Genomic DNA, 13,012 nt, shown 5'->3' with positions numbered 1-13,012 from the left:
ACCCACCAGTGGTTGTTGTTGGTGAAAAACACGGATGCAAAATAAACCGCACATCGTTGGCATGCGGCGCGCACACATTTTGAGGAGAGACGTTTGAGGAGAGACACAGAGACGCAGCAGCGCATGGCAAGTAGGGAAAAGGAAAACGCAACCAAGAGCAGAATGTGTCGAGTTGAGCCCTTGTTAGATTTCTGCTGACGTAGCACGTTTTTGACACTTTGCGCGTGTGCGTGTGTGTTGTGCGTGTGGACAGCGCATCAGGTGCACCCAGTTGGCAAAACCAATGTTGTTCCTCCACTTGCAATCTGATAGTTGCTGCCAAAGAATAGTGTTGTTGATGCAGTGTTTGTTAAATTCCATTGCTTAAACCATTATAACACAGCCACAGTGATATTATTCAATAGCCTCGATGGCATTTTTGTAATCACTAATTAGACGTTCAAGTTATGTGGTTATTTGAAATACTAAAATAATTCTGTTTTAACTCACAGGGCACCAACGTAGAACATTAATAGAAACATTGTTAATTATAGACTAATTATATTTACGTTATTAAATATACTTTCAGACAATATTTGAAATTTCAGTTAATTAATATTTTCATAAATAAACAGCACTTAAAAAAAAACAAAAAAAAAAAACATCCGGCATTGGGCAGATGCAGTAGCTGCTACTTTCCTACTAGAAATGAAAAGAGGCATTCCTGAAAATTATCTTGTACAGCAAGTGCCCGAGGAGTTGAGGTTTGTGGAGGGCGGGGTGTTCATGGTCACGTGACAGTCCAAATGTCACTCCCCATCCAAGCAAATAGGATGATGTCGATGCCTTTTTTTTTTTTTTTTTTTCTGTCCCTTGCCTCTCGCCTGTCACTTTTCCAAGAGGGTTTTTTTGGGCTTGTTCCATTTTGGATATCTCTCTATCTGGCTACACATCAGATTATGCTTAAACTGCATAACAGCCACTGAAAACAATGTTACAATCAAGAAAGCACCTGTTCTTGATTTAAATTTGTGGTTGAAGTTAGCTTTTTGTTTAGAGATTATGAATTGAGAAACTCAATTACTTCTCTTTATGCACCACAAAACAAACAAACAAACAAACAAAACTAGAGTTTCGAAAAAGGTGGTTTTGTTCAATGTTCGAGACACTGAATTACTTGTCTTTAAGGACCGCAAAACTAACTAACTAACTAACTACAATGTCAAAAAAGGTGGTTGATGATAGCTTTTTGTTTGGGGATTATGAGTTGAGACACTGAATTACTGGTCTTTATGGAGCACAAAACTAACTAACTAACTAACTAACTAACTAACTACAATGTCAAAAAAGGTGGTTGATGATAGCTTTTTGTTTGGGGATTATGAGTTGAGACACTGAATTACTGGTCTTTATGGAGCACAAAACTAACTAACTAACTAACTAACTAACTAACTACAATGTCAAAAAAGGTGGTTGATGATAGCTTTTTGTTTGGGGATTATGAGTTGAGACACTGAATTACTGGTCTTTATGGAGCACAAAACTAACTAACTAACTAACTAACTAACTAACTAACTACAATGTCAAAAAAGGTGGTTGATGATAGCTTTTTGTTTGGGGATTATGAGTTGAGACACTGAATTACTGGTCTTTATGGAGCACAAAAATAACCTACTAACTAACTAACTAACTAACTAACTAACTACAGTGTCAAAAAAAGGTGGTTAATGATAGCTTTTTGTTTGGGGATTATGAATTGAGACACTGAATTACTGGTCTTTATGGAGCACAAAACTAACTATGCTGTTGAAAAAAGGTGGTTGAAGCTTTTTGTTTGGGATTTATGAATTGAAACACTGAAATACTAACTAACTAACTAACTAACTACACTGTCAAAAAATGTGGTTGAAGTTAAGCTCTTTGTTTGGGGTTTATGAATTGAGGCACTGAATTACTTGTCTTTAAAAAAACTAACTAACTAACTAACTATGCTGTTGAAAAAAAGGTGGTTGAAGTTAGCTTTTTGTTTGGGATGTATGAATTGAAAAACTGAATTAATAAAACTAACTAACTAACTAACTACACTGTCAAAAAAGGTGGTTGAAGTTAAGCTCTTTGTTCTGGGTTTATGAATCGAGGCACTGAATTACTTGTCTTTATAAACTAACTAACTAACTAACTAACTAACTAATTATGCTGTTGAAAAAAGGTGGTTGAAGTTAGTTTTTTGTTTGGGATTTATGAATTGAAACACTGAATTACTTATCTTTATGGAGCACAAAACTAACTAACTAACTAACTAACTAACTACACTGTCAAAAAAGGTGGTTGAAGTTAGCTTTTTGTTTGTGATTTATGAATTGAAACACTGAATTACTAAAACTAACTAACTAACTAACTAACTACACTGTCAAAAAAGGTGGTTGAAGTTAAGCTCTTTGTTCGGGGTTTATGAATTGAGGCACTGAATTACTTGTCTTTATAAACTAACTAACTAACTAACTAACTAACTAAGGGACAAATCCACAAAAAAAGATTTTGCGTGGCTTTGCGCGGTGTATAAATGGAGAGCATCAAATCCACAATGCACACGCAGATGGGCAAATTCTTTACTATCTGCGCTGTCAACCAGATGAGATGGAGCAAACTGCGGGTGCAAATGAAGAGCAATTTTGTCATGTTGCTGGGTTCTCAGTATGTTTCCTTGTCTCACAGTGCCTGATTAATGAGAGGGGTGTGTCCCCTGCACCACACCTGCAGTGCATCACCTATTAGGCCTTCATAAGGACTGGGACTCCTTGCAGCCACTGTCGGGTCGTTGCTCCGTCTGCTCACAGCCGTCGTCTAGTGTTTCTACTGTTTTTCGCCTTCGCTAAATTATTATAGTCCAAGATTCTCGATTTTCATCTACGTAAGTTTTGCTACGTCTCTTTTTGTTCCCACTTTTATGTGGCGTGTTTCATAGCTATAGTAAGTTGTTGCTTTCTTGTGTTTGCGGTTTGTAGCCTTCGGGTCTTTTTGTGTTGTGTTAATTTCCCTCCTTGCAATTTGCAAGCACTTTTTGTTAACCTTTTTCCTGGCTGGGTCCAGCGCTTTATGTTCATATTCACGTTTTTTGGTGAATAAAACCTCTCGCTTACTCCTCTGTGTTCTGTGATTCTGGGATCCACTCTCCGGTCGCACCGGAACCTTAACAAATTTATGGCACTCTCAGCAGACACAGTGCATTCGTAGTGGATTTGGCCCCCAAAGTCCCTAAAAGTGACTCGAGTTACTGCTTTTGAAAAGCAATAGCATCACAATCCCCCTCTCTTCACACACTTTGGACTGCTCTCCACCCCACCACATTAATACCATAAAATATGTAGTCCTGTTTAAAAAAAAAAAAAAAAGGCGAGTGTTTTCTATTCTGCCCTTTTATTCCTGCCTGGCAGTGATTATGGCTGTCTAATTGGGACTGCAGGGGCCCGGAGCGAAAGTGTGTGTATGTGTGAAAATGTACGTACGAGGAGTTTCTCAGCAGTTCATGTGAATACAAAGCAACCCACCACAGTCAAGGTTAGCGCGGAATCAAATGAAGTCTTATATTGACATGCATTTCATTCCCACGCCATCATTCGGGCTCTTCTTTTCGATTGTTTATTTGCGCATTTCAATATGTCACAATGTGCTCTACTCACTTGATGATTTGAATACATGTTACACTTACAAGCAAATTTTGGCCCTTAGCAATAATTGAACTGGTTCTGCACTTCCCGGCGCTATTTATAGCGGGCGGGAAGATGCGAGAAACGACGGAGGCTCTGCACATTCTGTTGAAAAATTCATAAGTGGTCCCAGAGTACAGGTGGCCTGCGGGAGGTTGAGGACTCGTGGGAAAATGGAGCTAGTCGCATGCTCCACCCACTACTCATGTCAGGTTTAGGTCAGGGCTACAGTTCCCCTCAAAAAATGCTTCATATCTAATTGGATAAATGTAATGAATTTATGAAAGTACTTTTTAGGTTGGTGTATTTTTAAGAACGTGTAGGATGGCCACCAGCTGGGGGTAAAGTCTTTCGACTCTCAAGTAACTGTTAGTCTATTTTTTCTTACGTCCAAAAAGAGCAATGTGTGGGTTACATGTTTAGTTTTGCTGCTTGCATAAAACTGTAGATGAAAGCAGACATGTGAGGCAGACCGCAATCTTGCCTTACAACAGCGGACCTACCATGAATTAAACACAGACAATTGCCTAAAAACTGATTCATAAGGTTTTTTGTTTTTTTTATACTGTAATTACAACACTTTCATTCATAAGAGACGTGCTAAAAAACATCTATCCATCCATCCATCCATTTTCTTGACCGCATATTCCTCACAAGGGTCGCGGGGGCTGCTGGCGCCTATCTCAGCTGGCTTTGGGCAGTAGGCAGGGGACACCCTGGACTGGTTGCCAACCAATCGCAGGGCACACAGAGACGAACAACCATCCACACTCACACGCACACCTAGGGACAATTCGGAGTGCCCAATTAACCTGCCATGCATGTCTTTGGAATGTGGGAGGAGACCGGAGTACCCGGAGAAGACCCACGCGGGCACGGGGAGAACATGCAAACTCCACCCAGGGAGGTCCGAGCCTGGACTCGAACCGGAGACCTCAGAACTGGGAAGCGGACGTGCTAACCACTCGACTACCGTGCCGCCGCTAAAAAACATCTTAAAAAAAAAAATCTTATCTACAAGTCATGGTTTTGATTGATTTGATTTCTTCTCATGCAATGGACTAGCCCAGGGGTGTCCAAACTTTTTCATTTGAGGGCCACATACAGAAAATCAGAAGGACGAAAGGGCCACATAATGTTATGAACAGAAATAGTGTTTAGTCCTCAAAATTGTACAAATAATTTATTTGTGCTTTTGTATATTTAGAAAAATGCTACAGTAAAAAAATCAATTTATTTGTAATATGGCAGTAGGATTATTATAGTTGTGGAATTTTTCATTTTAGTTTTTATTTAGTTTTTTTTTTAAATGTAGTTAGTTTTAATTGTTAGATTTTTATTAGTTTTAGTTCTTTAATAAATGCTTAGTTTTAGTTTTGTTAGTTTCAGTTTTAGTTTTTTTTTTTTTTATGTGTAGTATTGTGCGCAATATTTAAAAAAACACCATGGGCGCGACGTCATTATTCCGGTTTATATCAAAATAAATCTACTAACAATCACATTTAAAATCATTCCCAAAGGCTCATGCATTAAATTAATTACCAAAGACTAAAACGAAGGACATTTTTGCTATAATTATAGTTAGTTTTATTTTAGTTAGTTTTGTAAACATTTAAATGTAGTTTCAGTTAGTTTTCGTTTTTTAAAAAGCATCTTCGTTTTTATTTTATTTCGTTAACGAAACTGTTTTTTGAATTTTAGTTTTTTTCGTTAGTTTTAGCCAACTAAAATAACCTTTAATAGCACCTGTGTTTTTTTTTGACACCCTCCCTTCTTACTTTGACCATCTCCAAACATTTTTGTTTTGATTTTATTTGAACTGAGTCAAATGCCATTTTTAGCATATGTCGCGGGCCACTGAAAAATGGACAGCGGGCCGCAAATTGCCCCCGGGCAAGTTTGGACACCCCTGGACTAGCCCATCTGCCTACTTGACTATTCAGTCACATTGCCCGGCCTACAAGACTCTTGCGGAAGTCAGTTTGTTCAATAGATTTTGATGTGCTCATTTCATTTCCACCCTCGCCCAGATGCTCGCGTATGCGTGACCCATGAACCTTCGTAAAGCCGAAGGCCTGCCACCAAATGGAGCCGTCTGTGACAGTAGTCTGCTGAGAAGGTCGCACACACGTGCGCACGCACGTTGCTGCTATGTGAGAAGGTCCCTCTTGGCCTCCAGCTTTTTTTTCATTCTCTTCCTCCTGTCATGGCTGACTGGCACCTCCGACACACAAACACCAACTTTTGTCTCACGCAGATAAACTGCTTGTCACTTTACGATACCTGCACACACTACACACAAACCGCGCCGCCGTCTTTCTCGTGCACTTTTAAAGCGCACGCACACACACACGCTGGCACATTAGCTGGCGGCTAAGGAGTCCAATCAGCTTTCAGTGTTTTCATTACGACTTTATTGTCGCCCCGGATGTTGAAGTGAAGTTTTAGAGGGGCGCCGAGATTGAGTTATAAACTTCAATTCCGTCTTTGTTCGAAGGAATCAAAGTCTGATAAGTGCTTTTTATGAGGCGATGCCTCGGGACGAGGTTGCAAAGTTGTTTTTTTTTAAGAAGGTGCTGGCACCCCCGATTAGCAGCCTTCTTCTGTCTTTTTATTCAGCCGCTCAGTCTGACTTCTCGACTTTCTGCTGCAATATAACTGCCCCCCCATCCTTCATTCTCGCTCTCATTATCTTCTAATCCATTATTTTCCCCTGTTGGCAGGCCACAACCAACCCAGCCCCTCCCATTCTGCGCTAAGGCTGTTTTTATCGAGAGGCTGTTGGACCGTGAACGTCACAACATCACCCAAAGCAGATGAGCCTTGAAATCCATTTTGGAAGAACAAGAAATCAAAAATGAAAAGTTTTTTTTCTTCCCTCCATTCAGCTCATTTGCTCCTTTTCGTCTACCACAGTTCCCGCTTTGGCATCTTTCCTTCTCTACCTTCGCCACCCCCTCCCCCACCAATCTTCTCTTCCCTCCCTTCTCGCTGCTCACCCGTCATATATATTTCTTGTTTTTGGCAAATGAGATCGCCCGGTCCCAGCAGCATCCGTTTTTTTTTTCCCCTCCTCATTCAGTGCACCCGTGAATGACAGCCGCTTTGTTTTGTGTTCCCTCCGTTTGTCATAGCTAATAAATTCCAAATGGAGGAAGACGGCAGAATGAGATGCGGGAGGACACCAGGGAATGATGGGAACTGAAGGGGTGGATGGCAGGGGGGGAATTGAAGGGCACTTAAACTTCACATGTGTTTTGGTTTAGGGCAATTCTTATTCTTTTTTTTTTTTTGCCTTTAATTAGCATATTATTGTTCAAAATATTCCATTACATGAGGCACAAATTGAACATTAACACTATTGGAAGATTGTCCTCACTGTCTAAGATAATCCTCAACGTTCTATATCTTATCCTAGATGGGGAATTGGTGTACTAGTAGGACTACACTGTCACATGTGCTAGGAGAGTTGTTATTTAGCTTGGCGACAGTTTGATTAAAAATGATGGCGAGTCACGATCGAAGGCCTGAGATGAAAAAGACATTTCAAACTATGATGAACATGCCAGAAGTTTGCAGCTTCTCTCTGCAGGCGCTAACGACAAACATGCAAAAGTACGCACAGAACCGTATGACAACGCTCACACTTTCACGTGTCATTTGTTCATGCGGCGCCAGCCGACATGCGTCTCCGAGTGTTGATTAGCATTCCAGCTTAACACATCGACTGATGACGAAATGGAGCAAAAGCGTCAAGACCGTATGTGCGCTTATCAATAAAGTTTTACTCAACTTAAATCAGGTATTGCATGAAAATGTTTCATGCCATGGAAACAGTCGTGGGTGGAGCTTTGAACTTGTTTGCATAGAAAGAACTTTCCCAACACTGAAGGTTGCAAAGATGTTCACATTTATTGAACTCCATAAAGGTTGTACTGTTGTGCATTTCATTCTCATTTCTTAATATCTTACTTATGTATTTTGATTAAGTATTGATATGGTCTTCTACAAATACACCTGGGCTCGTCAATGCATTTTGAGCGGCCATCTTTCGGCAATTGTCAGCAGTCAGGACACCCTTCTGTCATGGTCGATCCGTCAATATTTCATGCCGAACTGTCAATCCATCATTCATCGATTGCCATATGAGCGACCTTCATTGTTTCCATCATTAGAAGCGGCCATCCGTCAGTGTTCCGTCAATCAATGGGACGTCCGTCATTGACAGATTGACGATTACATTAACGTACGACAACCCCTTCCGCCAATGCTTTAGTTCGTCAATTTTTCTAAGTTTCCCGTCATTTGGGATGTCTGTCATTAACGGATTGACAGACCTTCCGTCAATATTGACGGAAGGCCCACCACTGGTGTCACATTTTTGCCCCAGTGCATCCATGCTTCACACCTTAATCAGTCCTGATCCGTTTTCATGCCTGATCTTCTTACTGTGCATTTGTAGACTTGATTTTGGGCTGGAATTGCAGAACAAACTGTCACATGAGGTGGCGCTAGGACCTAAACGCAGACAAGACATGGGGTGGGAAACAGACAGTCTTTAAAAAGTAAAGAGTAACAGCAGAGAGCAGGGCTGGATTCAGATGGCCTTGAATACCTAAAAAAACAAAAAAAAAACAAAAAAAAACATGGCCTGTAAAGCTGAGTCCATTTTGACCGTTTTGTTATATTCAAGGATCAAAGAAAGCTATTAGAACCCGTTACAAACTTTGAAGAAAAGGTACAAGCAAAAGTAGAAAATACAGAAAATGTCGCGATTAATTAGTGAAAAGGTTTTAATCGCTTGACAGTACCAGTTATGTTTTGAAAATGTTCATCCCTAGTAAACAACCACAAAGAGAAGCTGAAGGGATTTTGTGAGTGAAAAGAAAAAAAAAGTAGTGGTGCTGTTTTGGATCAATACAATAATTTGAGTCTCCTCGGCCAGCCGTAGGCAATATTTGGGTTTCTTCTCACATTACTGCCCAAAAATGACTTGGTCACGCTTCAGCCTTCCTCCGACTCCATCGGTGGGCCGTTCTGCACCAAAGTATCAACACCTAAAAGCCGACCTTTGAAAATGTCACGCCGCGAGACATATTGGATTTCTGTATCTTTTTCACACAAGTAGTTTACAGGATTTTACACGTTTTAATGTCACTCTGGTACCCACGCCGATCGGGATCATTTCCATCAGAGACGCTCTATTGGAACGATGACTTACTCTGCTCTGAAAAAGGAGTCGACAGCAATCAACAGGAGCTGCATTGGAATGTTGAGGTTCAGAGCAAACCACGCTGACGTGAGCTTTGAAGTAATTAAAAGTGGAGGAAGAGAAAATGGAGAAGCAATAAGGAGATAGGGTATGGATTGAAATGAGGAGTGTAGAGAGAGAGAAAGCGATCCGTTGAGTTGCCAAGATCTCATCAGTGCAAAGTAAGACCTCGCAGCATCAACACCTCATGCTAATAACACGGGATGAATCACACGCACACGCTTGACAGCGATGGTTATCTACAGACACGTTTGAAGACATCTGCCGGCTTATCGGCTTCATTGAGCTGATTTGTGTTTGCCTGAGCAACAATTGAACACGCTTCTCTTTCTTCAATACACAACTGCGCTCGACTGCTTTTCCAATAACAGTTTCACGCCAAACAAATACATGATGGATGCACCAAAGTATGAGTACTTACATTAAAGCTTGATGATGACTTTAATCAAATATGTGTAACATTAGGCTTTTTAACTCATTCGCTCCCAAAAACGTGTAAACATGTTTTATTTTAAATATTACCATGGTTCCAAAATATATTTATATGTTAGTTTTTTTTTGTTTTTGTTTTGTTTTTAATGCTAGCACATACAGAAGGCTTTGATGCAGCTGCTGACCTGAAGAGTTTGCTTAAAGCAATGGTAGTCCAGCAGGTGCCATCAGAGTATAAGAGACCAGGGCCATGTTGCAACAAGCTCTTTTCCCCAGTGTTTTTAACAGGTTTGAATAATGATGAAACTTAGCTATATTCTAATGCTAATCACTGCAAAAAAAGATAAAAGAAGAAAGAAGAGATGAAAGAAGAGACTCTAATCTTTCTTTTTGTAGGTTCCAAGTTTTTATAGCAATTGAACACAATTTTTCTGTGGTCCTCGCAAAATCTGTCAAAATTGAGGAAAACGGCGGGGAGCGAAGGATGTTGCTTCAGTCAAAATGGCTGGGAGTGAATGAGTTATTGATTAAATAGGTGACTTGAGCTCGGCCGTTGTGACCTGCCCTGGCGTCTTCCTATCTATCTGCGCTCTGGCAAATCGGGGTTCAGTATCGTATCTTCAATATGGTCACCAGGGGTTAGGATCGAACCCACAACCTTCTGGATGGGAGATGACTGAGCCATGCCGCCCCAAGTAGAGCATAGAGACCATGTTAAATAGATTAGAACTTCTTCCACATCAAGCAGAAAAGGCTCCACAGCTGTTTACTCAATCGGCACCCAGTAAATAGGTCAAGTGAGAATATCCAGTCTCCTGGTTGTTGTTGTTATGTTATGTTTTGCCATTCACTGATTGATACCTGTAGTACTTTTATAGAATTTCATTCAACTCAATGACAAAAGATAGTGAACAAAGGTCTTTCTTATTGACGCAGATGAGGCTTTGCCGATGTGTCAAACTGCCTCATTATAGCGCCAACTACTGCAGAGGAGGACTTTGTCAAACTTATTTTTTATTTATTTTTTTGCCTCAAGAATCAGTGGCTGGTATTGGCAGCCTCCACAAGTACCCAATATCTTAAAATAAGTTTGGTATCAGCCCGAAAATGATAGCAGGTGTCTGAACTCGGTGGAGTCACAATTTGGCAAATTTCACTTTTTTTTTTTTTTTTTTCCTTTCAGAAATCTATATTGGTCAGTCCACATGTATAGGTTCTATTTTTTTTAAATAAATTATTGACCATTCATTTTTATTTATTTATTATTATTCTTTTTTTTAGGATCTCTTGAAAAGTGGAATTTTGGAAAAAAAAGTTTGGAGGTTTGAGTTTTTGACCTGATTCCAGGGATATGCACTATGATATCTGTCATATCAGACCAAAATATTAATGTGCAGTTATATTGGTCGATGGTCTTTAACCCGTTTAAGTTAGGCGCTGAGAGCCTGTTGCTGATTTTTGAAATGATGCAATCATCCCTAGTCGCTTGGGTCATTTTTTTTTTCAAATGTATTGACAGAAGTCAGAGCGAGAGTCCTATTTATTTATTTTTTAATGTTTTTTATTTTTTGACCGATATCTGATCCGATGCATCTAGGTCAGCGTGTATGTGTGTGCAAGACTCTTATTTTCCCAACAATAGACGTGTGTTGAGTTGAGTTGAGCCCATTGTACGTCGACGTGTCCTCTTTTCTTCGCCGCGTCGCTTTCATCTTTGCCCCCCTTAACACTCTCGCTGCAGCCCACTCAATCTCTTTCATTGTTGTACCCAAGCTTCCCAGGGTGTGTCACATGATTTAAAAACTCATTTGCATGCTGCCTCATGCATATTCATACTCGTCTTATTTGAACGAAATGCTGTTTTTTCACAGTTTGGAAGGCAAAGTGAGTGTTTTGAGTCATCCTGTCTGGTTGCGTTTAATTCCTCCGAGGAGATCAATGTCATTGTGTGCGTGCGTGCGTGTGTAAGTGATGGATTGTGTTGTGAAATGAGGAATCCGTTAGCTGTCACCTGCTGACGTCTACCTGGATGTTAATTGGCATTTCTGACAAAACTTGAACTCGCTGTCCATCACCACCTCGTCCCACATTCTTCAAGTCTTCAAACAACAACAACAACAATCCCTGGCGGCCAATTTTCACTATCAAAGACATTGAAGCTGCTTAGCAGGCGCACATGCAGCTGTAATCTCTCATCTTGCAACGGAAGAGTTATCTTGGTCTTTGTCGCAAATACTCGTGGTACATGGTTCAAATGGACTTAATGGGCCTTCATCAGGGTCTGATGTCGCCTCGAGAGCACCTATCAAGTAGCGCCTCGACGCACAAAAACCACACAGACCCATTCACGTGGGACTGGCTAATTGAAGAGCGCTCATTGATTGGTGGGTTATTTGAGATTGCGAGTGCTTGGAAATCTATACAGCCAGTGGCCTCGGCGTGTGCGTGCGTGTGTGTGTGTGTGACAGGCAGACAGATTTCACTGATAACACACGCAGACAGAGAGTGAGAGGCTCGTGTGTCTCCATTACTGCAGTTTCGTTTGAGCAGTATTGTGCAACTTAAAGCCACTTCTTGGGCTTTAAGACCGTCTGTGTATGAAAGTGCTGATTTCATAAACGAGACGATGAATATCAATAATAGAATAATATGAGGCCGGCCTGTTGGATTTCTTGTCTTGAAATAAGGGCAAAATGCGAGGAAGGAAAAAAACGTAGGAAATCAATCGTCTCCAAATTGTTATTTGACGACATTCCCTTAATCAACTCAGTCAGGAAACTTAACGATCCATCGATTCATAAAAGAAAGCGTTTTCCTTTCACAACGATGAAATCAATTTTCCTAAAAGATGATGTTTCAACACGGTTCTAAGCAATTAAGCATAAAGTGCTTTGTTAAACGGCTGAAAGATGGAATATGAGACCCTCCTCATATTCATATGCAGAAACCCGCTGCAACAAAAACACTCAAATGAGTTTCAAATTGAGAAATATTAGCATGCCATCAAGGGCGAGCGCACAGATATTCATGTATTATTGGTAGGATTCCTGTGGTGGGAGCAAATGATCATGAATTAGTTGCACCTCTGGCATTATGCTAGCATGCAGAGCTAAAACGATTATTCGAAAAATTCAATTACAAAAAAACAGTCCTTGTCAAACAATTACAATTTTTTAACTAATGAATCATAATGTTTCCATAATTAATCACAATTAAACTCATTCAACCCCCAAAATGTATAAATGTGTTTTTAATACTTTGTCCTTCACTCCCAAAACATATTTATACATTTTTTAAATGTTTCTTATTTTAGAGCATACAGAAAGCTTTGATACAGCTTCTGACATTAACAGGTCTCTTAAAGCAATGGTAGTTATTACAAAAAAGGGCCAGCAGGTGGCAGCAGAGTATAAGATCTCAGCCTGGCCATGTTGCAACAAGCTCTTTTTGACAGTGCTTTCACCAGGAATGTGAATAATGACGAAACCTCGCTATATTCTAATGCTAATTGATGCAAAACGGAAACAGATACAAATATACTTTTTTTCCCGATGAAAGAAGAGACTCTAATCTTTCTTTTGGTAGGTTCCATGTTTTTATAGCAATAGAATACAATATTCTG

General features: G+C 40.1%; 1 protein-coding gene across 2 annotated transcripts in view; it reads left to right on the top strand.

Moving 5' to 3' along the window:
• Nucleotides 1-13,012, top strand: part of grm8a (glutamate receptor, metabotropic 8a) — a 202,315-nt gene that overhangs the window by 35,714 nt on the left and 153,589 nt on the right. The window lies entirely within an intron of this gene.

This window comes from Festucalex cinctus, chromosome 16 (genome assembly GCF_051991245.1).
Source record: "Festucalex cinctus isolate MCC-2025b chromosome 16, RoL_Fcin_1.0, whole genome shotgun sequence".
Classification (NCBI taxonomy): Eukaryota; Metazoa; Chordata; class Actinopteri; order Syngnathiformes; family Syngnathidae; genus Festucalex; species Festucalex cinctus.
The sequence above is the reverse complement of the archived record's forward strand: the minus strand, read 5'-3'. Positions and strand labels throughout refer to the sequence as shown.